Raw genomic sequence first — 26,500 nt, 5'->3', positions numbered from 1 at the left:
CGCAGAAAACCAGTACTTTGTCTGACTGAGAGGCACGCTCAAGTCTTTGTCAGAAAGCAGAATTTTCCTTCTGAGGTATCTGTTGTTTGAAGAGAAGTCCGCAAGACTCGAAGACGAGGTTAAGAACTCAACCTGCCTTCCACTTAGGGGCGGGGCCCGCGCAGTTTTCCCGAGATCTAATGGAAGGGGAGGGTCCGGCGCGGCGGCAGCAGCCAATGAGAGAGTAATCCGATGAAGTCATGGAGTTCCTCAGCGCTTCATTGGCGGATCCCCGAGGCGCCGGCGCAGACTGCAAGGCGGGTTGGCCAGTGGCAGCTGGGCGCCCGAGATCCAGGAATTGCAGGGCGAGTCTGCAAACTTCTGCCCAGCTTTTACTTACCCTAAGGGGAGAACCACGCGATGAGTGCGTCTCTTCTTGAAGGGAGAAATGAAAATGCCCAGAAAAAAGACCTCTTACCCACCCCAAAGGCTGGATTTACTCATCCTGAGGTAACTCGCGTTTCTTTGGTGAAAGTGGAAAGTTTGTTTTGTTTTAATCCAAACACAGATTAATTAACCGCTTTAACCGTTTAATGATACTGAACAAACATCCCTTGGCTGGTCACCTTTTATTTCCGCAGTGACACTCAAGGTTGGGAACAAAGGCATTTCTGACGTTTTGAAACATTTTAAAACCGTGATTCTCAAACCGTGGTGTACAGGGCGATCCAGAATGTAGGTTGCACACCCCGGGCGCCACTCCCTGTTTCCAGTCCTTCTGACCCTGGAACCTGCAGATTGAAGAAACTGGCAGGGCCAGGAATGTGGACCCCACTTTGGGAACCAAGCATTTGAGCATCATCAGAGCTTGTTACAAATGCAAATTCTCAGACTGTGCCCCTCCAGACCTACTGAATCAGAAACTCTGAGGTCTAGCCCTCTGTGTTTTAACAAGTCCTCCAGGTGGTTCTGATGCACCTTCAAGTTTGAGAATGGGGCTTCCCTGGTGGCGCAGTGGTTGAGAGTCCGCCTGCCGATGCAGGGGACACGGGTTCGTGCCCCGGTCCGGGAGGATCCCACATGCCGCGGAGCGGCTAGGCCCGTGAGCCATGGCCGCTGAGCCTGCGCTCCACAACGGGAGAGGCCACAACAGTGAGAGGCCCGCGTACCGCAAAAAAAAAAAAAAAAAAAAAAAAAAGTTTGAGAATGGCTTTAAATCAAATCCTCATGACCCTTGAGACTGCTTCTGCACAATCTGAAGAGTTACCCTGCAGTCCATTCACTCCTGCACTCCCAGACTCTTAGGCCTGTCTGGGGGCCTGTAGTCCAGTCCTTCTGGGGTAGGTAATTTTGGTTGCCATGGAACTCCAGGCTCCTCACCAGGGCTCCTAGCAGCTGCCATGGTTTTGCCTACAAGTAATTGGACCAGAGATGCACCTGTAACAGTGCTTTCCTAGAATTGATTGAGATGGTTTCTGTGAGTGACTAGACCCTAAGGGTGAACATGGTACCCAAGGGCAGACTTGTTCTGCCATATGGCCTGGGGAGCAGAGGAAACTGGTCTTCAGAAGGAAGAAGAGGAGTGAAGCAGACACATAGGTCCAGAGATGGGGGGGGTGGAAAGAGAATCCATTCCTAGATGCCCTCCAGGCCCTGCGCTACCAGCCTCTGCCTACTTCTCAGACTTAGGCCGCTGGCTCTGGCTCACAGGACTCCGTTAGCTGAAGGAAAGATCACTTTCCCAACCTACCTGAGGCCCTGCTGCCTTCCAGCCCTCAGGTAGCAGGTGGTTCCTCAGCTTGTATTCTCTGATAACAAACACCCCTCCTGACTGACCCAAGTGGATTCCTGAGATTTGCCACCCAGGGACTCTTGAGGGATTCAGCTTTGTTTTACAGACAAGGAAACTGAGACCCAAGTGACCTGCCCACGGTTATGTGAGCACTAAGCTTGCAGGCCACTGCTGCATCCCCAGGGGACTCACCCTCATGACCTTGGGTCACAGCCCAGGGCTCTCACAGCAAAGCAGTCTGGTCAACTTCAGGCCTTTTCGCCTCCTCTTGCAAGCTTTTAATAAGTCAGTTTCATTTTCAAAATACTGCCCAGAATAGTCTATGGTCAGCAGAAAGATGCTGACAGCACTGTCTATTATAGGAAGTTATTTTATTTTCTGATGAACTATAGTGGCAATGGATGGTTTGAACGTCTGTTGCTGAAGGAGCATGACAGATGTTACACTGGTCCTCACCCCACCCAGATTTCTTTCTTTTTTTTTTTTTTTTTGCGGTACGCGGGCCTCTCACTGTTGTGGCCTCTCCCGTTGTGGAGCACAGGCTCCGGACGCGCAGGCTCAGCGGCCATGGCTCACGGGCCCAGCCGCTCTGCGGTATTTGGGATCTTCCTGGACCGGGGCACGAACCTGTGTCCCCTGCATCGGCAGGCGGACTCTCAACCACTGCGCCACCAGGGAAGCCCCCAGATTTCTTTTTTAAGATGTAAAATGATATGATCTAGTAATTCCACTCCTGGGTATTTATCTGAAGAAAATGCAAACACTAATTCTAAAAGATAGGTGCACCCCTTGTTCATTGCAGCATTATTTACAATAATAACCAAGACATGGAAACAGCCTGTGTCCACACACAGATGAAAAGAAAATAAGAAAATGCAAGATATATGTGTGTGTTCTATATTATAATATATATATAAAAATATTACTCAGCCATGAAAAGAATGAAATCCTGCCGTTTGCGACAGCATGGATGCACCTTGAGGGCATTGTGCTAAGTGAGACAAGTCAGACAGAGAAAGACAAATACCGTATGATTCCATATGTGGAATCTAAAACAAAATAAAACAAACTCATAGATACAGAGAACAGATCGGTGGTTGCCAGAGGCCAGGGGTGGGGGTTGGGAGAAATGGGAAAGGGGGTCAAAAGGTATAAATTCCCAGTTATAAAATAAATCAGCTATGGGATGTAATGTATGGCATGGTGACTGTAGTTAATATTGTTTGTATATTTGAAAGTAGCTAAGAGAGTAAATCTTTTTTTTTAACATCTTTATTGGAGTATAATTGCTTTACAATGTTGTGTTAGTTTCTGCTTTATAACAAAGTGAATCAGCTATACGTATACATATGTCCCCATATCTCCTCCCTCTTGTGTCTCCCTCCCACCCTCCCCATCCCACCCTCCCCATCCCACCCCTCTAGGTAGTCACAAAGCACCGAGCTGATCTCCCTGTGCTATGTGGCTGCTTCCCACTAGCTATCTGTTTTACATTTGGTAGTGTATATATGTCCATGCCACTCTCTCACTTCGTCCCAGCTTACCCTTCCCCTTCCCCGTGTCCTCAAGTCCATTCTCTACATCTGCGTCTTTATTCCTGTCCTGCACCTAGGTTCTTCAGAACAATTTTTTTTTTTTTAGATTCCATATATATGTGTTAGCATATGGTATTTGTTTTTCTCTTTCTGACTTACTTCACTAAGAGAGTAAATCTTAAAAGTTCTCATCATATGAAAAAAGTTCTCATCAATACTTTGCCTGAGTGACTTTTACCAAACTCAGAGATCGTGCTGGTCAGGGAAGGCAGGGGGAGAAAAGAATAGAATTACTAGCTGCCCTTACTCCTGAGAGGCAGAACAACCATTTTTCATGCCTTATGGCCACCTGGGATCTTTATGTCCTGTCCTGTATTGGGGGAATTCCCTGCCTGATGAGGCAGAACGCTCCTCCCACTGGAGAGGCTGAAGATGCCAGGTGCTCACCGTGCCAGACTCCCTGGTGGCTACAGTGAAGCTGGGTAACAGCTCTGCCAGGCAGACACCACTCAGAGTCCAGGGGCAGCTGCTTCCGGATTCAGCTGAGGTTGCTAGAGCAGCTGTGGGTAGAGTTGGTCCAGGTGCACCTGGGTGCCCACACCCAGCAGCGGCTCCCAGAGAATGTGAACCACCCGAGATTAATTCCGTTTCTACCTAAATCAGCCAGAGTTGGTTTCTGTGGCTTTTAACGGTGAACAGGACTGATGGATGAGGCTTCTCAAAGGAGGGCCAGGCACTGGCAGGGCTAGACGAGGGGGCAGGTGCCCAGGTAGAAGAAAATGGCATTCGAGCAGGGAGAGGTGCTGCAGCACACTGTCCTTCAGACCGAGTCACACGTTGTACGGAGGGAAGTGAGTCACATTGCAGGTCAGAGCATCCTCCAGCTCCTCACAGGGGTTACAGAGGGTCACAGGAATCATGAACAGGCTGGAGGGTTTTCCTGCAAGTCTGGCTTCTTTCCCTTTGATGCTCTCTGAGCTTTTCATTCAAGAATGCTGGGCTTTTCCTTTGTGGAAGAGGAGGTTGGGTTAGGAGGGAAAGGTTAGACTTCCTGAGCCTCTGCATAGGCAGCTTCTCGGGTTTGGCTGGGGAGCCTCAGGGTGCTCCCCCGCTTCCAACGCCAAAAGTTAAATTCTTCCCCTAAAGTGTTATTTAACTAGGGGTGGATTTCCTTCCTCCGTCCCTCTGTCCCTCCCTCCCTCTCTCTCTCCCCTTCTTCCTTCCTTCCCCCCTTCCTTCCTTCCCTCCTTCCTTTCTTTCTATCTGATTTACAATATTGTGTTAGTTTCAGGTGTACAGCATAGTGATTCCAGTGTTTGCTTTTTTGCAGATTATATTCCATTATGGGTTATTACAAGATATTAGATATAATTCCCTGTGCTATACAGTAAATCCTTGTTGCTTATCTATTTTATGTATAGCAGTTTGTATCTGTTAACCCCATACTCCTAATTTGTCTCTCCCCCCTGCTCCCCTTTGATAACCATAAGTTTGTTTTCTGTGTCTGTGCGTCTCTCTCTGTTTTGTATATAGATTCATTTGTATTACTTTTTAGATTCCACATATAAGTGATACCATATAGTATTTCTCTTTCTTTGTTTGACTTATTTCAGTCAGCATAATATTCTATGGGTCCATCCATGTTGCTGCAAATGGCAAGATTTCATTCTTTCTTATGGCTGAGTAATATTGCATTGTATATACTTACAAGATCTCTCTTTTTTTTTTTTGATTGTACTAACTTATTTGTTTTTAACTTTATTTTTTATTGAAGTATAATTGAATTACACTGTTGTGTTAATTACTGCTGTACAGCAAAGTGACTCAGTTATACATATACATACATTCTTTTTCATGGATATTGAATATAGTTCCCAGTGCTATACAGTAGGGCCTTGTTGTTTATCCCTTCTACATATACCAGTTTGCATCTGCGAATCCCAAACTCCCAATACAACCCTCTCCCACCCCTCTCGCCCTTGGCAACCATCAGTCTATTATCTATGTCCCTGATTCTGTTTCTGTTTCACAGATAGGTTCATTTGTGTCGTATTTTAGATTCCACATATAAGTTATATCATATGGTATTTGTCTTTCTCTTTCAGACTACTTCACTTAGTATGATAATCTCTAGTGGCATCCATGTTGCTGCAAATGGCATTATTTTGTTCCTTTTTATGGCTGAGTAGTATTCCATTGTATATAAATACCACATCTTCTTTATCCATTCATCTGTTGATGGACACAGGTTACTTCCATGACTTGGCTATTGTAAATAGTGTTGCCCTGAATATTGGGGAGCATGTATCTTTCTGAATTAGAGTTTTCAGTTTTTTCAGATATATACCCAGGAGTGGGATTGCCGGATCATATGGTAGCTCTCTTTTTAGTTTTTTAAGGAACTTCCATACTGTTTTCCAACTGGCGGCACATTACATTCCCACCAACAGTGTAGGAGGGTTCCCTTTTCTCCATACCCCTTCCAGCATTTATTATTTGTAGACTTTTTGATGATAGCCATTCTGACCAGTGAGGTGATACCTCATTGTGGTTTTGATTTGCATTTCTCTAATACTTAGTGATGTTGAGCATATTTTAATGTGCTTACTGGCCATTTGTATGGCTTCTTTGGAGAAATGTCTATTTAGGTTTCTGCCCATTTTTTGATTGGGTTGTTTGGTTTTTTTCAATATTGAGCTATATAAACTGTTTGTATATTTTGGAAATTAATTCCTTGTCGGTTTCATCGTTTGCAAATATTTTCTCCCATTCTGTAGGTTGTTTTTTGTTTTGTTGATGGTTTCCTCTGCTGTGCAAAAGCTTGTAAGTTTGATTAGGTCCCATTTGTTTATTTTTCCTCTTATTTCTTTTGCTTTGACTGCTCTAAGAAAATATTTCTACAATTTATGTCTCAGAATGTTCACCCATGTTCTCTTCTAGGAGTTTTATGGTGTCATGTCTTACATTTAGGTCTTTAAACCATTTTGTGTTCATTTTTGTATATGTTGTGAGGGAATGTTCTAATTTCATTAATTTACATTTAGCTGTCCAGCTTTTTCAACACCACTAGAAGGGATTGTCTTTTCTCCATTGTATATTCTTGCCTTCTTTGTTGTTAATTGACCATAGGTGCATGGATTTATTTCTGGGCTTTCTATCCTGTTCCATTGATTTATATTTCTGTTTTTGTGCCAGTACCATATTGTCTTGATTACTGTAGCTTTGTAGTGTAGTCTGAAGTCGGGGAGTCTGATTCCTCCAGCTCCTTTTTTTCCCTCAAGCTGGCTTTGGCTATTTGGGGTCTTTTGTGTCTCCATACAAATTTTAAGATTTTTTTTGTTCTAGTTCTGTAAAAAATGCCACTGGTAATTTGATAGGGATTGCATTAAATCTATAGATTGCTTTGGGTAGTATGGCCATTTTAATACTATTAATTCTTCCAATCCAAAAGCACAGGATATCTTTCCATTTCTTTGAATCATCTTCATTTTCCTGTATCAATGTTTTCTAGTTTTCAGCATAGAGATCTTTTACCTCCTTGGTTAAGTTTATTCCTAGGTGTTTATTTTTTTGATGTAATTTTAAATGGTTTTTTTTCTTAACTTTCTCTTTCTGATATTTCATTATTAGTGTAAAGAAACACAACAGATTTCTGCATAATAATCTTGCACCCTGCTACCTTGCTAAATTCATGTATTAGTTCTAATAGCTTTTGTGTGTAGACTTTAGGGTTTTCTATATAGAGTATCATGTCATCTGCAAACAGTGACAGTTTTACTTCTTCCCTTCCAGTTTGGATACCTTTTATTTCTTTTTCTTGTCTGATTGCTGTGGCTAAGACTTCCAATACTATGTTGAATAGAAGCGGTAAGAGTGGGCATCCTTGTCTTGTTCCTGAATTTAGTGGACAGGCTTTCAGCTTTTCATTGTTGAATATTATGCTGGCTGTGGGTTTGTTGTAAATGTTGAGATGTGTTCCCTCTGTACTCACTTTGGTGAGAATTTTTATCATGAATGGATGTTGGATTTTGTCAAATGTTTTTTATGCATCTATTGAGATGATTGATCATTGTGGTTTTTCTCTTTCCTTTTGTTAATGGGGTGTATCAATCATTGATTGATTTGTGTATGTTGAACCATCCTTGGGACCCTGGAATAAATCTACCTTGATCATGGTGTATGATTCGGGTTGCTAATATTTTGTCAAGGATTTTTGCTCCGATATTCATCAAATATATTGGCCTGTAATTTTCTTTTTTTGTAGTGTCTTTGTCTGGTTTTGGTATCAGGGTGATGGTGGCCTCATAGAATAAATTTGGAATAGTTTGACAAGGATAGGTATAAGTTTTTTGTAGTATGTTTTGTAGGATTCCCCAGTGAAGCCATCTGGTCCTGGACTTTTGTTTGCAGGGAGTTTTTTAAAATTACAGATTATACTTCACTTGTAGTGATCAGTCTGTTCAAATTATTTATTTCTTCTTGACTCAGTCTTGGCAGACTGTATGTTTCTGGAAACTTGTCCATTTCTTCTAGGTTGTCCAATTTGTTGGCATATAACAGTTCATAGTATTCTCTTTATGATTTTTTGTATTTCTCTGGTATCAGTTGTCATTTCCCCTCTTTCATTTCTTATTTTGTTTATTTGGATCCTCTCTCTTTTCTTCTTGATGAGCCTGGCTAGAGGTTTGTTGATTTTGTTTATATTTAAAAAACAAAACAAAAAAAACAGCTCTTGGATTGATCTTTTCTATTTTTTTAATCTCCATTTTATTTATTTCTTCTCTGATCTTTATTATTTCTTTCCTTTTGCTGACTTTAGGTTTTGTTTGTTCTTCTTTTTCTAATTCTTTTAGGTGATAGGTTAGGTTGTTAATTTGAGATTTTTATTGTTTCTTGAGGAAGGCCTGTATTGCTATGAACTTCCCTCTTTGAACTGCTTTTGCTTCAGGGGTGGGTTTTCTTTTTACAAGGAAAGATATAGATTAAAATAACACCCCCCTGCTCCAGCACAGCTGTTAATATTTATGCCTTTGATGGGAGCAACAAATTCCAGTGGAATGGGCCCTTGCAGCTCTGAGTGCATTAGAATGGGCTCCCAAGCCCAAGCCTCTGGGGGATGCCACCCCTGCGCGGCTGAGGGGCCCCTCTAGTGAGACTTCATCCAACATGGGGAGGCGCTGATGCATACTGGGGGCCCAGAGATCAGGTCCTTTCTTGGAAGCAGAGTCTGAGCAAGCAATGGGAATGGCTTAAGTACATAGAGGAGGAAGAGGAGGGAAAGGCCTCCAGAAGGCGGGGGCAGAATCTGGCACCCCACAGACAGGCCTCTCTCCCCTGCTCTCAGGGACCGGGCTGTGGGTCTGTCATCTTATCCCTAACCCCAGTTTAAACCATCATCTTCCACACAGCCCTGTGTGCAGGTCCATGTGAACGAGCCCAGGAGGCATCTGCCCACACAGGGGGCTTACGGAGAACAATCCGGAAAGAGTGGAAGCAGGACAAGTTACCCCTGCAGCACTTACCATCCTGAGCACTCAAACCAGCATCTGTCACCTGCTCCCTTCTGCAGGTCGTCTGCTCAGTGCACCCACTTCTCACTGCGTCCCTGCCTGGTGGGCTGTGGAGTCCCTGGCACTACAGGCCATGCCTTAGTCCTCCACACATCCCCCGGACACCCAGCTGCCCACGGCTCCACAGGCACTCATCAGTTCTCCCACCCATGCAATGTGGATGTCTTTGGAGAGCCCCCAAAGGAAGGAGAAGGGAAACCCCTGATGAACTACACCTCCCTCTTCACCAGGCTCATCTCCTTCCCCAAGAGGAAGGAGCAGTTAGGATTTCCAACTCACTCCTTTGTCAGTTTTTCTTACACTTTGTGTTTTTACTATAACAGGTATCCACAATCCCTCTCCTGTTAGAGGCATTTGGGTATGTATTTGCTTCTCTGAACAGGTTCTGAGTCCCAGAAAGGCCAGGACTGTGTCTTGGTCACTTCAACATCCCCCTCCCCCATCATCTGGCACATGGCTGGCATGCTGTAGTTTTTGAATAAAGGAACAGTCATTGAATGGAATTGTCATGCTGAGGGCACCTACTCCCCTATAATGTCTGTGTAGTGTGTTGGAATGTGTGATCTTTTTAAAAACGTTTAAGATATAAATCACATAGCACAGAGTCTCAGTTTAAAGTACACAGTTCAGTATATATTGACAGTTATGCAACAACCACAGCAATCAATTTTAGAACATGTCACCCCAAAAATATATTGACAGTTATGCAACAACCACAGCAATCAATTTTAGAACATGTCACACCAAAAACAAACCTTGGACCCATTAGCAGTCACTCCCAGCCCCTCCCCCTGCCAGCCCTGGAAAATACTAATCCATTTTCTGTCTCTATAGATTTTATTCTGGCCATTTCATATAAATGGAAACATACAATATATGGTCTTTTATAACCAGCTTCTTTGACTTAGCATAATGTTGTCAGGGTTCCTCCACAGTGTAGCATGTATCAGTACTTCATTCAGTCTTATGGTTGAATAATGTTCCATTGTGTGGAGACCACATTTTATTCATCCACTCGTCAGTTGTGTTCCCACTTCTTAGCTATTGTGAACGATGCTGCTATGTTCGTTTGTGTGCACATTTTTGCATGGACATAATTTTCGTTTTGCTTAGGTATGTACGTAGGAGTGGAATTGCTGGCTCATATGGTAACTCTATACTTAACCTTTTGAGGAATTGTCAAACTCTTTTCCAAAACAGCTGAACCATTTTACATTCTCACTAACAATGTATGAGGGTTCTAATTTCTCTGCATCCTTGTCAACACTTGTTATTATCTGTCTTTTTAATTTTAGCCATCCTAGTGTATGTGAAGTGGCTAAGGATGTTGAGCAACTTTTCATGTGCTTATTGACCGTTTGTTTATCTTCTTCAGAGAATTCAGATCCCTTGCCCATTTTAAAATTGGGTTGTTTTTCCTTTTAATAATTGAGTTGTGATTATTCTTTATATATTCTAAATACAATTCTCTTAGCAGATATATGATTTGCAAATATTTTCTCCTATTCTATGGGTTGTCTTTTCACTTTCTTTGTAGTATCCTTTGAAGTGCAAATGTTTTTAATTTCAATGAAATTGAATTTATCTAATTTTTCCTTCTGTTACCTCTACTTTTGGTATTGTGCTTAAGACACCATTTCCTAATCAAAGGTCATAAAGATTTGCATCCATGTTTTCTTCTAAGAATTTTGTAGTTTTAGCCCTTACGATTAGGTCTGTGATCCATTTTGAATTAATTTTTGTATATGGTGTGATGTAGGGGTCCAAATTCATTCTTTTGCATGTGATATCCAGTTGTGACAGCCCCATTTATTAAAAAGACTATTCTTTCCTTCTTTGAATGATATTAGCACCCTTATCAAAAAAAAATGTTTATCTCTGAACTCTGATGTTGATTCTATAGATCTCTATGCCTATTCCTACGTCAGTATCACACCTTCTTGGTTACTGTAGCTTTATAGTAACTTTTGAAGTTGGGAAATGTGAGTTTTTAACATTGTTCTTTTACAAGATTGTTTCAATCATTGAGGGTCTTTTGCATTTTCACATTAAAATTCGGATCAGTCTGTCCCTTTCTGCAAAAACTGGCAGCTGGGATTTTGATAGGGATTGTGTTGAATCTGTACATCAGTTTGGTGAGTATAGACATCTTAAGAATGTGAAGTCTCATCCTGTCTACGTCACCTCGTCCCTTGTCTCTGCAGAGTTGCTATTGTTTGAAAGAGGCCAGAGAGCTGGATTTACTGAGCTCCTGAAATCAGAGAAGTGCTTTGCTTTTTCTCTAGAAGCCCTTGGGGATCAAGGCTCAGCTCCTGGCAGGATCATCTTCTGCATGATCGCTGTAATTCCTGGGCCCCAATCTGGATGCACTTTCTCAGGACTTCTTTCCACCCCAGGCCTGATCAGCAGATACTCCCAGCCAGGCCTCAGGAACCATCACCACGTTAACAAACCAATCATAGGCTGGCTTCTACATGTGAGTTCACAAATGTTTTTGCAAGTCATTCAGGCAAACAATAACCCCAGCTGCTCTTTGAAGGCTATCAAAAAAGGCTTCTACCCAAAGGCTTTACCCTTCCTCCCCAACCGTCCTTAGAGATTCTCGCCTTGGGCAGGTGCCTTTTAACATGCCCATGTGTCTGAAGATAACATATGAAGCTCCAAACTCCTAGTTCAAATTAGTTTCTTATCTTGCTTTCCCTTGCAGCTGGCAGTGAAATGTTCCCAGCAAAGTGAGGTGCCTCAGGAGGGCTGTGAGAGAAGCAAGGGATGGAGAGCAGAGCAGAGGCCCTGCCAGCCCAGGGAGGGGTGGGAGGGCGCCCAGGAGAAACTTCTTGACATCATGATTTTCTGAGACCAGGCCTGAATGAATTCATGGCCATTGAGAATGTCAGGGCCGGAGGGAAGTCCTCAGAGAGCAGAGGGTCAGACAGCACAGAGAAGGAGACCAGGTCAGGGCATCAAAAGGACACGTCTGCAGTCTGGAAGGAAGTGCCGGAGGTAAGACCTGAGCCCAGGGCTCCTACCTCTGTCCCTCTGTGCTGCACCTGCCTCGCTGCCGCAGACAGACAGTTCCTTCCAGCTTCCTGAGTGTGGCCCCTGGGACAAAGCTGGATGCTGGTGATATGCAGTGGGGAGCTGACATTCATTCGATGGGTATGTGGTCATTTGCTCATAACTGCTAGGTATATTAGGAGCTCTTCAACCTAGCGAGGCATCCGGGAAGGCTCCGTGAAGGCGGCCAGTGATCTGAAGGCCCTGGGCTGAGGGCGGGGAGAAGCAGCGGGCAGATGAAGGGCAGTGAAAGTCTGCCAGGAAGGGGTTGGGGAGTGCTAGGGGGAGAGCAGGAAGGCAGGCAGCACAGGGGGCCAGGGCCTGGTCTGCTGTGTGAAGGAGAGGGGACCAGCACCCCACGGGGCTCTGGGGCTTCTTCCAGGGAGCAGTTGGGAGACACAGAGGAGTTTCACTGGGAACGTGACATAATCAGATTGGAATATTCAGATGGTCGTTGAGGGGACGTCCTCCTCTAATATCTCTGACCGTGGACCCCACTGGAGCCCAGGCCCTCACCCAGGAGCTGACACCACCCAGGAGAACCTCTGGGGAGGCCGGCCGCCCCCTCCACAAGCAGATCGGTGTCCCTGGTGTAGAAACCAAAGCTCAGGCTTCTCTCATTTACTTAAGAGGGGTAACATTTAAGCCTACTCTTCACCCTGAGCTTCAGGGAGTTTCCTCAGCTCCCAGAGACACCCTGGTCTGGCTGGAGACCCAAGACACCAGAGCACACGGGGGCATTTCTGGGCTGGCTGGCCCCTCACTTGTGCCTGGGAGGCAGAAGTACCATTTTCTCTCAGGCCTTCTTTCCACCTCTCCGAAATCTCAGGAAAGCTACAGAGCCACCTTCTGACAAGGGTAGAGCACTCCAGTCAGCGTGATCCAGCCGCAAGGGCAGGAGGATGCTGTTTAACAGACAAAGTCAGCTCTGGGACCCGTCCCTTTGTCAAGAAGCTGGGTTCTAAATCACCCACGTGCCCCCTCTGTGGCCTATTCATTTGGGGTATCAGTATACAAGGCTGGGAATGATGTCTGTCTGTCTTTCTCTCTCTCTCTCTTAGGAAAATTTCTGAACAAACAAACAAAACAAAGAAACATGATTTCCAGGGTGGAGCTATCTCTGAGGGTCTTTCTACCAGACTATGGGTAAGTCAATTAATCTTCTGAGCCTCACTTTTCTTGTAAATATTTCTTGACCCCAAAGTATCTCAGAGTAGGAGTGTCTGGACACCCCATCCTGGTCAGCAGCCAATTGTACAGAGTCCAGAAACTCAACTGCATTGAGGCCCTGGGCCTCCCAGGTCATCCAGTAGGTTTCACCGGGAGGGTTTCACACGCATGCAGAGGAGTAGGCCCTAAGCTTCAGAGGGGGCTGTCCGTCTCCGTGACATCACAGGGCAGCTCAGAGCCCAGCCTAAAACCTCAGGAAACATTCACATATCAAAGGACAGTCATCAGGGAATAGGTTATTGTTCGTTTGTTTGAAGTCTTTTTTCAAAGTGCCTTTGGAAAGAAAACTATAAAACTGCGTGATGACTCAGGAGTTTGCGAGTTATTCGTTCATGCTGCTGACGATAGTCTGAGTCTGATCTTTAGCTATTTAACACATAAGAAGCAGACGGTGTTTGTAAGTTCAAACAGTGGTCTTGAGAGAAAGGAGGAAAGCTTGTTATTTCACGCGTGGCCCGTGATGCGCAGCTCAGCTTGCTCCCGTGAGGGCTGGGTCGCCCCGATGAAGATTCCTCAGGGAGAATGTATGGCCCCTAATTACAGTGGCTACACAGTCACTTCTCCAAAAGTAAGGTGCGCTAACGGTCGGGAGAACGGATGCAACCTTTGACTGAGACAATGAGTCATATTCTTTCAAGCTGGGAAGGGAAAGACCGTGGGCTCGAGCGTCAATAGACTGATGAATCAACACAACTTTGCTGCAGTTTGCATTCCTTTCTTTCTCAAGGATGGAAATTAATATCTGGCATCTATTGAGCCTTTTTGCAAACTTTATCTCAGAATAAAACCCTCATTGTTGGATGCAGTGTCTTGACAGTAAATGGCAAAAATATTCCATTATTCTGCACCACCACAGATAATCGCCCGACCCGGGTCAGGAGGTGAAGGTGCGGGGAGTGAAAAGGAGCTTCCAGGATCAAGTGGCCTTAGGAGCACAAAGCCAGTTGGATATGCTTAATCCTTGCCACTTGCCCTCAGAGTACAAAAATGTTTTGAACTGCCAGAAGGCACTTTGCAAGGATCTGCATTTCCATTTTTCTTCTTGATTTTATTGAATTCAAGTCCATGAGTAGTTATTAAGCAGCTGCTGAGTATTCAGAATACTGCTGAATCCCTTCGCTCCCTCCACCCTGCTTTTCACCCCACCCCCTACACGTTAGTATAGGATGCCCCGCACGGTGGGACTCGCTGATGGATTCAGTTCCACAGGTCACTCGTTCTGCAGGTCCACGAACCCCAAAGGCCTGATGGCTTGCATGAGTGAGCGCACACAGCTCCTTGAACTGCACTTTGTACTGTACACTCACTCACCCTCGGGATCATCTGGGTTAAAATTTTAATCCCTGGGTGGCCTCCTCTCACCGTCCATTGTGCTCAGGGCGGACTGTCTCCCTTACCAGCTGTTCAGGGAACGTTTAGAAACTAGTTCTAACAAGGTACTGGCGTGCCAGTCTGCTGCTCGTGGCACTCCGTCTTCTGCAGCTCTGTTCCTCTCTGCCGGGTTTTGTCATCAAGAACGGACTGCTGGGAGGGATAAATTGGGAGATTGGGATTGACATATACACACTACTGTATATCAAATAGATAACTAATAAGGACCTACTGTATAGCACAAGGAACTCTTCTCAGTACTCTGTAATGACCTACATGGGAAAAGAATCTAAAAAAGAGTGAATATATGTATACATATAACTGATTCACTTTGCTGTATGGCAGAAACGAATACAACACTTTAAATCAATTATACTCCAATGAAAATTAAAAACAAACAAACAAAAAGCAAATAAGATGCAGGCAACTCTGCAGTACAGATGTGTCTTTGGAAAAGCAAAGGCCTCTTTGAATAAAATTTACAGCCTGTCATTAGAGCCAAAAAAAAAAATGGACTGTGCTTTGCTGGTGGGACTAGGCCTACATTTTCCTTTAAGAAGTCCTTAGGAGGGCTTCCCTGGTGGTGCAGTGGTTGAGAGTCCGCCTGCCGATGCAGGGGACACAGGTTCGTGCCCCGGTCCGGGAAGATCCCACATAACGCGGAGTGGCTGGGCCCGTGAGCCATGGCCACTGCGCGTCCGGAGCCTGTGCTCCGCAACGAGAGAGGCCACAACAGTGAGAGGCCCGCGTACAGAAAAAAAAAAAAAGAAGTCCTTAGGAAGTATTTCTGATATGCAGAAAGGCCTAGGAAATGCTATAGGTGTTAACACCTGTGTGCTGCCACTAAGCTCAAGAAAGAAAACATCAGAAATACAACCGCAGCCTCCTGCTTAAAGAGCCCCAAACACGAAAGTAGAGCTTTGCAACTTGCTCCTATGCTTGGGATCAACAGCAATTCATTGGGCCACAGTGAAACATAGCTTCTGTGTCTGATCTGGTAAGACACTGCAGAGTCGCTATGGGCCTAGGAGATTGCTAACAATTATTATCCCTATCACTGCATCTTTCTGCATCCAAAATGCGTCCCCAGCTGCAAGATCAACGTGGGCAGGCCAGTGTGTGGAGTTGGAATTTTGACTTCAGCCCACTGAGCCCCCTTCTCATCCTAATGATAGCCACACTGTCAAGTTGAGGGGTGTTGTCAGGCCCAAATTATGAAGTAATGCCCAGGCCCACGGCCTTCCCCTGTGCCCAGACCTCCTGCAGGGCCACCATGCCCAACTTCTTTAGGTCGTGCTGGCTCTTCCTACTGTAGGTGCCCTCTTTAAGCTGCGTGGTACATTACTGACCTTAGACCCTCCCTCAATATTTGTGATTAATCAATAACTACTAAAATTTTTGAGCACCCCAAATGTATCAGACATTTTATATAGATATTGCAGCATAAAAAATTACTGCAGAGCATGTCCCAGTCTTCTGTGATGAAAGGATAACAATAACGTTATACCTATTTTGCAGGTGAGGAAACTGAGGCCCAGGTGGGTTGGATCCTCCAGTGGTGGAAACACAGGCAGTACCGAAGGGTTGTACCAAACTTGCTGAGAAGGTAGGATTTTGAGGCATAGGTCTTCCCCAGACCTTCCACTGCAGGCTGACTCTGTTTTCTTGCCAGGCTGGTCTATCCATTTATTTGGTTGTCTTTTAGCCACTCGTGGTCACACCACATTGTTCAGTGGAGGGACCCAGCGTGGCCTTCATCGGGTTTCCTGTGAGTTCCACTTCAGCACCAGCTGCAGCCTCAAACTACCACAAGGTACGGTCTGGAAGAACTGACGACTGCTTTTGCTGAGCTGTATCACCTGCGACTATGAAAGTCTGATAGAATAAACTAGAATATTTTCTAGAAACATCCACGGATGCTTTGCATATATTATTATCTTACAAACATGAGATTCTTGACTCAGTCCATGCATGTGGCGCAGCATCATTTGCAGCTGAACCTTCTGGAAAGTAAGCCTGCAGACGGGCAGCAGCAAGCCAGAGCCACCATCTGGGTCATCAGGTGGCCCAAGGTTATCCCCTTCACCCCACACCTCTGCCTGGAGGCTTAGTCCTGCCTTTGGCATCACCTGGGGATTACTTCTTCTTTGTCTTATAAATAGTCAAACACATGCCTAGGTTAGCTATTAATCCCGGGGGCTTGCTCTGAGATTTCAGAATCATGTCTTCCTCAGACTGAGCACACAGCACACACAGCAGAGCTGACCAGAGTTAAAGGAAAAAAAAAAACCCCACAGAATGCCAAGCACAAGTCCAGTTTTGAGAGTGTGGCTGGCTTTGAGAATTGATCAAAGAGGGAAGTGTGCTAAAAACAGCCCTCACCACGCAATCCTGTTTACATTATCCCGTATAATAGAAACCTGTTTATATTACCCCTCCTGCCGTGGAAGACTCCACCGCTCTCTGCTCTCTGGTAATTCTCTGTGGCGAAAGGAAACTTCTTCCATTTGGTCAAGAGGTTTCAGGGCCCAGAGAAAGGGAGGAGAAGGGGATAGGAATAGAGAACAAGGGATCCAGGGCAGGAGGATGGGCTATAATTTATTTCCAAGAAATAAAAAAGGATTAAGAGTACAGAAAGAGCTGTGCCACAGAGTCGGGAACACTGACGAGCAGCCTTCCTTCTCAGCAAATTAAATTTCTATTGCTCTTTTTTATTTTTTAAGCATCCAGTTTAAAACAAAGGCTTAGATAAAAATGTCCTGCAGTTTTCAACTTGATGTAAAACATAAACAAACACTGTACTGGACACAGCCCAGCTGCAGGGAACCCAAAAGGCAACCACCAACAAATGAAGCTTTACTCTTGGGCCTAATAAGGACCCAAGCTTCTAAGTTGAGGACACATTTATTTCACTGGCAAATTTTGGTTTTAGCTTGTTGAGCTCAAGAGCAAAATGTCTTGAGAAAAGCCCTCAGGGGCATTGATCCCAAGCAGGGCCACTCCTGGAGGTTGGTGGGAAGGGGGAGGAGCTTTGCTCGTTTCTGGGAGCTCTGCACTGTTCTGTCCCTGGTTTTTAAAAGGAGTCTCCTATGTGTTGTGTTCATTGGTGTAAAGTAAAGCTTGTCTCACCCAAGGTAAGTAAAAAATACATCCCCACCCCACCCAGATGCTATGCACCACCAAGGAGGAAGAAAGCAAGTGCTGGGAGAGTGTGTGCTCAGCAGGGAGACCAAGCAGTTGGGTCACGGCCAAACCCATGGTGGCTAGAAGTGGGCATGGGGTGTATGTTTCCTACTGTTGCTGTAATAGCTATCATGGGCGTAGTGGCTTAAAACAACACAAGTTTAATTTTTATTGGTTCTTTTCAAAAACAGATTTATCGAGATATAATTCACACACTATACAATTCACCCATTGAAGGCATACAATTCAGAGGTTTTCAGTATATTCACAGATATGGACAACCATCACCATAGCCAGTTATAGAACACTGTCATTGCCTCATAAAGAAACCCAGTACCCTTTAGCTTTCACTCCCTTATGCCCCTAAACCCCCTGGTCCTAGGCAACCACGAATCTAGTTTCTATCTGGGGCTGGGGACAGTTGTGTGCTTCCCTCTAAGTGCTGCCCCTGCTTTCGAGCTGAGTGTTTGGTGGGGCTGTGGGTGGGCAGTAGCCTCAGGTCTCCTAGGCTCTCTCAGCATGGAACTCTGCCGCAGGAGTCGGGCAAGGCAACCAGGCCCCAGTGCTCTCGATGCACCATGCCAGGGGTGGAGCCCCATCCCACAAGTGTGGGCCAGGCAGAGGAATGAGGCCCCAGCTCCCATCTGCATGTCCCCCCAGAATTTGGCCTTGGCAACAGGAAGCTGGGGCAGGTTTAGAAATGCTGACATCTTGCCTCTCCTGGGAAGACAGCCCTCCGTCCCGGAGCTGGGGGAGAGGGAGCCCTGTGTTCTTGACTTCACCATTCTGGAGTGGAGTTTCCATCATGCTGAGCTGGAGGTCCAAAGTCCAAAATCAGTCTCACTGGTCTAAGTCAAAGTGTCAGCAGGGTCAGCACTTCTTGGAGGCTCTTGGGAGAATCCATTTCCTTGCCATTCTAGATACCACCTCTATCCTTAGGCTTGTGGGCCCTTTCTCCATCTTCAGAGCCTGCAGTATAGCATCTTCTCTGCTCTCTGACCTCCTGCATCTCTTATAAGGAACCTTGTGTTACATCGGGCCCACCTGATAATCCAGGTTAATCTCCATCTCAAGACCAGGAAGTTGAGATTGGTTCAAGATGGAGGACTAGAAGGACATGTGCTCACTCCCTCTTGCGAGAGCACTGGAATCACAACTAACTGCTGAACAATCATCGACAGGAAGACACTGGGACTCACCAAAAAAGATACCCCAGATCCAAAGACAAAGGAGAGGCCTCTATGAGATGGTAGGAGGGGTGCAATCACAATAAAATCAAATCTCATAACTGCTGGGTGGGTGACTCACAAACTGGAGAACAATTATACCACAGAAATCCACACACTGGAGTGAAGGTTCTGAGTCCCACATCAGGCTTCCCAACCTGGGGGGTCCGGCAACAGGAGGGGGAATTCCCAGAGAATCAGACTTTGAAGGCCGGCGGGATTTGATTGCAGGACTTTGACGTGACTGGGGGAAACAGAGACTGAACTCTTGGAGGGCACACACAAGTTGTGTGTGCATCAGGACCCAGGGGGAAGGAGCAGTGACCCCCATAGGAGACCGAACCAGACCTACCTGCTAGTGTTGGAGGATCTCCTGCAGAGGCGGGGGGTAGCTGTGGCTCATCGTGGGGACAAGGACACTGGAAGCAGAAGTTCTGGGCAGTACTCCTTGGCGTGAGCCCTCCAAGAGTCCGCCATTAGCCCCACCAAAAAGCCTGTAGCCTCCAGTGCTGGGTCGCCTCAGGCCAAATAACCAACAGTGGGGAGGTTAGCCCCACCCAACAGCAGACAAGCAGATGAAAGTTTTACTGAGCTCTGCTCACCAGAGCAACACCCAGCTCTACCCACCACCAGTCCCTTCCATCAGGAGGCTTGCACAAGCCTCTTAGATAGCCTTATCCAACAGAGGGCAGACAGCAGAAACAAGAAGAACTACAATCCTACAGGCTGTGGAACAAAAACCACATTCACAGAAAGATAGACAAAATGAAAAGGCAGAGAACTATGTACCAGATGAAGGAACAAGATAAAACCCCAGAAAAACAACTAAATGAAGCAGAGATAGGCAACCTTCCAGAAGAAGAATTCAGAATAATGATAGTGAAGATGATCCAGGACCTCGGAAAAAGAATGGAGGCAAAGATCGAGGAGATGCAAGAAATGTTTAACAAAGACCTAGAAGAATTAAAGAACAAACAGAGATGAACAATACAGTAACTGAATGAGAAATACACTAGAAAGAATCAATAGCAGAATAACTGAAGCAGAAGAATGGATAAGTGACCTGGAAGACAGAATGGTGGAGTTCACTGCTGTGGAACAGAATAAACAAAAGAGAATGAAAAGAAATGAAGACAGCCTAAGAGACCTCTGGGACAACATTAAACACACCAACATTCACATTATAGGGGTCCCAGAAGGAGAAGAGAGAGAGAAAGGACCTGAGAAAATATTTGAAGAGATTATAGTCGAAAACTTCCCTAACACGGGAAAGGAAATAGCCACCCAAGTCCAGGAAGCGCAGAGTCCTAGGCATGATAAACCCAAGGAGAAACATGCCAAGACACGTAATAATCAAATTGACAAAAATTAAAGACAAAGAAAAATTATTGAAAGCAACAAGGGAAAAACAACAAATAACATACAAGGGAACTCCCATAAGGTTAACAGCTGATTTCTCAGCAGAAACTCTACAAGCCAGAAGGGAGTGGCAAGATATATTTAAAGTGATGAAAAGGAAGAACCTACAACCAAGATTACTCTACCTGGCAAGGATCTCATTCAGATTCGATGGAGAAATCAAAAGCTTTACAGACAAGCAAAAGCTAAGAGAATTCAGCACCACCAAACCAGCTCTACAACAAATGCTAAAGGAACTTCTCTAAGCAGGAAACACCAGAGAAGAAAAGGACCTATGAAAACAAACACAAAACAATTAAGAAAATGATAATAGGAAGATACATATTGATAATTACCTTAAATGTGAATGGATTAAATGCTCCAACCAAAAGACACAGGCTTGCTGAATGGATACAAAAACAAGACCCATATATATGCTGTCTACAAGACACCCACTTCAGACCTAGGGACATATACAGACTGAAAGTGAGGGGATGGAAAAAGATATTCCATGCAAATGGAAATCCAAAGAAAGCTGGAGTAGTAATATTCATATCAGATAAAATAGACTTTAAAATAAATAATGTTACAAGAGACAAGAAGGACACTACATAATGATCAAGGGATCAATCCAAGAAGAAGATATAACAATTATAAATATATATGCACCCAACATAGGAGTACCTCAATACATAAGGCAACTGCTAACAGCTCTAAAAGAGGAAATCGGCAGTAACACAATAATAGTGGGGGACTTTAACACCTCAGTTACACCAATGGATAGATCACCCAAAATGAAAATAAATAAGGAAACACAAACTTTAAATGACACAATAGACCAGATAGATTTAATTGATATTTATAGGACATTCCATCCAAAAACAGCAGATTTACACTTTCTTCTCAAGGACAAACGGAATATTCTCCAGAATAGATCACATCTTGGGTCACAAATCAAGCCTCAGTAAATTTAAGAATATTGAAATCATAACAAGCATATTTTCTGACCACAACGCTATGAAATTAGAAGTAAATTACAGGGAAAAAAACATAAAAAACACGAACACATCGAGATCAAACAATACGTTACTAACTAACCAGGAGATCACTGAAGAAATCAAAGAGGAAATAGAAAAATACTTAGAGACAAATGACAACAAATACACTATGATCCAACACCTGTGGGATGCAGCAAAAGCAGTTCTAAGAAGGAAGTTTATAGCAATACAATCCTACCTCAAGAAGCAAGAAAAATCTCAAATAAACAATCTAAACTTACACCTAGAAGAACTAGAGAAAGAAGAACAAACAAAACCCAAAGTTAGTAGAAGGAAAGAAATCATAAAGATCAGAGCAGATGAAATGAAATGAAATAGAAACAAAGAAAACAGTAGCAAAGATCAATAAAACTAAAATCTGGTTCTTTGAGAACATAAACAAAAGTGATAAACCTTAGGCCAGGCTCATCAAGAAAAAGAGGGAGAAGACTCAAATCAATAAACTCAGAAATGAAAAAGGAGAAGTTACAACAGACACTGCAGAAATACAAAGCAGCATAAGAGACTACTATAAGAAACTCTATGCCAATAAAATGCACAACCTGGAAGAAATGGACAAATTCTTAGAAAGGTATAAACTTCCAAGACTGAACCAGGAAGAAATAGAAACTATGAATAGACCAATCACAAGTAATGAAGTTGAAACTGTGATTAAAAATCTCCCAACAGGGCTTCCCTGGTGGCGCAGTGGTTGAGAGTCCACCTGCTGATGCAGGGGACACAGGTTCGTGCCCCGGTCTGGGAAGATCCCACATGCCATGGAGCGGCTGGGCCCATAAGCCATGGCCGCTGACCCTGCGCGTCCAGAGCCTGTGCTCCGCAACGGGAGAGGCCACAACAGTGAGAGGCCTGCGTACCGCAAAAAAAAAAAAAGTCTCCCAACAAACAAAAGTCCAGGATCAGATGGCTTCACAGGTGAATTCTATCAAACATTTAGAGAAGAGCTAACACTCATCCTTCTCAAACTCTTCCAAAAAATTGCAGAGGAAGGAGCACTCCCAAACTCATTCTATGAGGCCACCATCACCCTGATACCAAAACCAGACAAAGATACTACTAAAAGAGAAAATTACAGACCAGTATCACTGATGAATATAGATGCAGAAATCCTCAACAAAATACTAGCAAACAGAATCCAACAATACATTAAAAGGATCATATACCATGATCAAGTGGGACTTATCCCAGGGATGCAAGGATTCTTGAATATACGCAAATCAATCAGTGTGATACACCATATTAACAAATTGAATAATAAAAACCATATGATCAACTCAATAGATGCAGAAAAAGCTTTTCAAATCAACACCCATTTATGATAAAAACTCTCCAGAAAATGGGCAAAGAGGGAACCTACCTCAACATAATAAAGGCCATGTACGACAAACCCACAGCAAACATCATTCTCAATAGTGAAAAACTGAAAGCATTTCCTCTAAGATCAGGAACAAGACAAGGATGTCCACTCTTGCCACTAGTACTCAACATAGTGTTGGAAGTCCTAGCCATGCAATCAGAGAATAAAAAGAAATAAAAGGAATACAAATAGGAAAAGAAGAAGTAAAACTGTCACTGTATGCAGATGACATGATACTATACATAGAGAATACTAAAGATGCCACCAGAAAACTACTAGAGCTAATCAATGAATCTGGTAAAGTTTCAGGATACAAAATTAATGCACAGAAATCTCTTGCTTTCCTATACACTAACAATGAAAGATCAGAAAGAGAAATTAAGGAAACAATCCCATTCACCATTGCAACAAAAAGAATAAAATACCTAGGAATAAACCTACCTAAGGAGGTAAAAGACCTGTACTCAGAAAACTCTAAGACACTGATGGAAGAAATCAAAGATGACACAAACAGATGGAGAGATATACCATGTTCTTGGATTGAAAGAAGCAACATTGTGAAAATGACTATACTACCCGAAGCAATCTGCAGATTTGGTGCAATCCCTACCAAATTACCAACGGCATTTTTTACAGAACTAGAACAAAAAATTGTAAAATTTGTATGGAGACACAAAAGACCCTGAATAGCCAAAGCAATATTGAGAAAAAAAATGGAGCTGGAGGAATCAGTCTCCTGGACTTCAGACTATACTACAAAGCTACAGTAATCAAGACAGTATGGTACTGGCACAAAAACAGAAATACAGATCAATGGAACAGGATAGAAAGCCCAGAGATAAACCCACGCACCTATGGTCAACTAATCTATGACAAAGGAGGCAAGGATATACAATGGAGAAAAGACAGTCTCTTCAATAAGTGGTGCTGGGAAAACTGGACAGCTACATGTAAAACAATGAAATTAGAACACTCCCTAACATCATACACAAAAATAAACTCCAAATGGATTAAAGACCTAAACGTAAGACTGGATGCTATAAAACTCTTAGAGGAAAACATAGGAAGAACACTCTTTGACATAAATCACAGCAAGATCTTTTTTGACCCACCTCCTAGAGTAATGGAGATAAAAATAAACAAATGGGACCTAATGAAACTTAAAACCTTTTGCACATCAAAGGAAACTATAAACAAGATGAAAAGACAACCCTCAGAATGGGAGAAAATATTTGCAAATGAATCAACGGACAAAGGATTAATCTCCAAAATATATAAACAGCTCATGCAGGTCAATATTAAAGAAACAAACAACCCAATCAAAAAATGGGCAGAAGACCTAAATGGACATTTCTCCAAAGAAGACATACAGATGGCCAAGAGGCACATGAAAAGCTGCTCAACATCACTAATTATTAGAGAAATGCAACTCAAAACTACAATGAGGTTATCACCTCACACTGGTCAGAATGGCCATCATCAGAAAATCTACAAACAACAAATGCTGGAGAGGGTGTGGAGAGAAGGGAACCCTCTTGCACTGTTGGTGGGAATGTAAATTGATACAGCCACTATGGAGAACAGTATGGAGGTTCCTTAAAAAACTAAAAATTGAATTATCATATGACCCAGCAATCCCACTACTGGGCATATACCCAGAGAAATCCATAACTCAAAAAGACACATGCACCCCAATGTTCATTGCAGCACTATTTACAATAGCCAGGTCATGGAAGCAACCTAAGTGCCCATCGACAGATGAATGGATAAAGAAGATGTGGTTAATATATACAATGGAATATTACTCAGCCATAAAAAGGTACAAAATTGGGTCATTTGTAGAGACGTGGATGGATCTAGAGTCTGTCATACAGAGTGAAGTAAGTCAGAAAAAAAACAAATATCGTATATTAACGCATATATGTGGAATCTAGAAAAATGGTACAGATGAATCGGTTTGCAGGGCAGAAATAGAGACACAGATGTAGAGAACACACGTCTGGACACCAAGGGGGGAAAGTGGTGGGGGGGTGAGATGAATTGGGAGATTGGGATTGAGATAGATACACTAACATGTATAAAACAGATAACTAATAAGAACCTGCTGTATTAAAAAATAAAATAAAATTCAAAAAGAAAATAAAGACCAGGAAGTTTCCTTTTGTGGCATAAGGCACCATATTCTGAGATTAGGACACAGCCATTGTTCTGTCTGTTGCAGGGTGAGAAGTAGGAGAAAAGCAAAGTGGTGGCTTCCAGCTCAGAAACTGGCACTTTTACACGAAGCCAGCTTGGCTCCTTCACTGACCTAGCTGGGAAAAGCCCCCCGTACTGTGGGACTGTCTGGCGAGTGTCTTTCCCAAACACCACCATGCTGGGGGTCCATCTTCACCTGGACAGTCAGCAGAGTCCAACCTTGGTCTTCTTCCCAAGCCCAGATAACAATAACTACCATTCATTGAACACCTGCTGGGCCTCAGGCTTGGTCTGAATCCATATGACTTCCCTTTGAGGAGATAGTGTTATACTCATTGTAGAGATGAAGAAACTAAGGCTTGGGAGTGTAACTCATCCAATACCACCTAGTAAAATGCGGGAATAAGGATTTACATGTGTGGCGATTTTAAAATATGTCCACAGATTCTTTAATACTCCTCCCTTCAAAAGGGGAGCCTAACTCTCATCCCCTTAAGAGTGGCTGTACTTGGTTGCTGGCTTCTAGAGAATGTAACGTCTGTGACATCTGAGACTAGGACAGCAAAGGAACTGTCGCTCCCTCCTTGCTTTCTCATAGGTACTTAGCTTAGGAGAAGCCAGTTGTCATATTGTAAGGACACTCAAGCAACCCTTTTGAGAGCCTGGGTGAACCATCCTGGGAGAGATCAGCCAGCCCCAGTCAAGGGTTCAGATGATGGCAACCCAGGCACCATCTTCATCCTGACTGCATGAGAAACTCTGGTCTGAGTCAGAACCATGCAGCTAAGCTGCTCCTGAATTCCTGACCCACAGGAACTGGGAAATAATAATAAATGGTGGTTGTTTGATGCCACTGGGTTTTGGGGTTATTTGTTATGCTAGCTGACACAGCATCTAAGCCTCTGCTCATTCCATCAACTGCTGCTGTCTCCAAAAATAATCCAGTTAAGGAACTATTTCTTTGGAAGACTGAGAAAAGTTGGCCTTGAGGGGTAGAAGGTGGGTGAGTTTCAGGGGATAAAAGTAAGGGATCGTTGCCCAAGGGAGCAGGGGAGAGAGTCGCAGAAGATTGGGTGGGAGGTGGCCAAGGAGATGGGGAACCGGCTGCCAAGAGCTGTGGTAACGAAGCCCCAGGCATTCCCTCCCTCATGACCTATCAGGGGCCAGTTTCAGGTTCTGACAGGGGTTCTTTCGAGAAGAGCAATGAATGGGCAACTAGAGCACCAGACCTTTAGACAACTCGGTGCAAGGGAAGCTTCCTCTACTTCCAAGGCAGTGCAAAGCAGAGCAGACAAGTGCAGCTAAGAGAACAGAAAACTGCAGTTACCTACATGCAATTTTAGCACAAGCAAGTTAATTTGAGTCATTCCTCTAAGACATAAAATTACTGATATCTACTGTTGTGTTACTTTAATAATCTTACTTAATTCCAAAAAACAACATACTATAAACAGCTCTCTCTGCCCCAAACCACCTCCCCCCAAATCCAAATCAGATATCAGGTGTTTGTACACTGACAGGTTTATTTTTTTCTTAAAGCTAGAACAAATA

General features: G+C 43.9%; 1 long non-coding RNA gene across 3 annotated transcripts in view; it reads left to right on the top strand.

The window, feature by feature from the left end:
* Positions 1-311: 311 nt before the first annotated feature.
* LOC137219345 (uncharacterized) overlaps positions 312-26,500 on the top strand; it is a 51,552-nt gene continuing 25,363 nt past the window's right edge. The window contains exons 1-4 of one of the 3 annotated variants that reach the window (XR_010941074.1): positions 312-489; positions 12,992-13,076; positions 16,050-16,137; positions 16,237-16,344. This is a non-coding gene — a long non-coding RNA (uncharacterized lncRNA). Of the gene's footprint in view, positions 490-12,991; positions 13,077-16,049; positions 16,138-16,203; positions 16,409-26,500 lie in introns of those variants that run through there. The other 2 variants (XR_010941073.1, XR_010941075.1) reach the window with 2 other exon arrangements.

The sequence above is a fragment of the Pseudorca crassidens genome, chromosome 1 (assembly GCF_039906515.1).
Source record: "Pseudorca crassidens isolate mPseCra1 chromosome 1, mPseCra1.hap1, whole genome shotgun sequence".
NCBI classification, from domain to species: domain Eukaryota; kingdom Metazoa; phylum Chordata; class Mammalia; order Artiodactyla; family Delphinidae; genus Pseudorca; species Pseudorca crassidens.
This window is presented reverse-complemented; position numbering and strand designations above follow the sequence as displayed.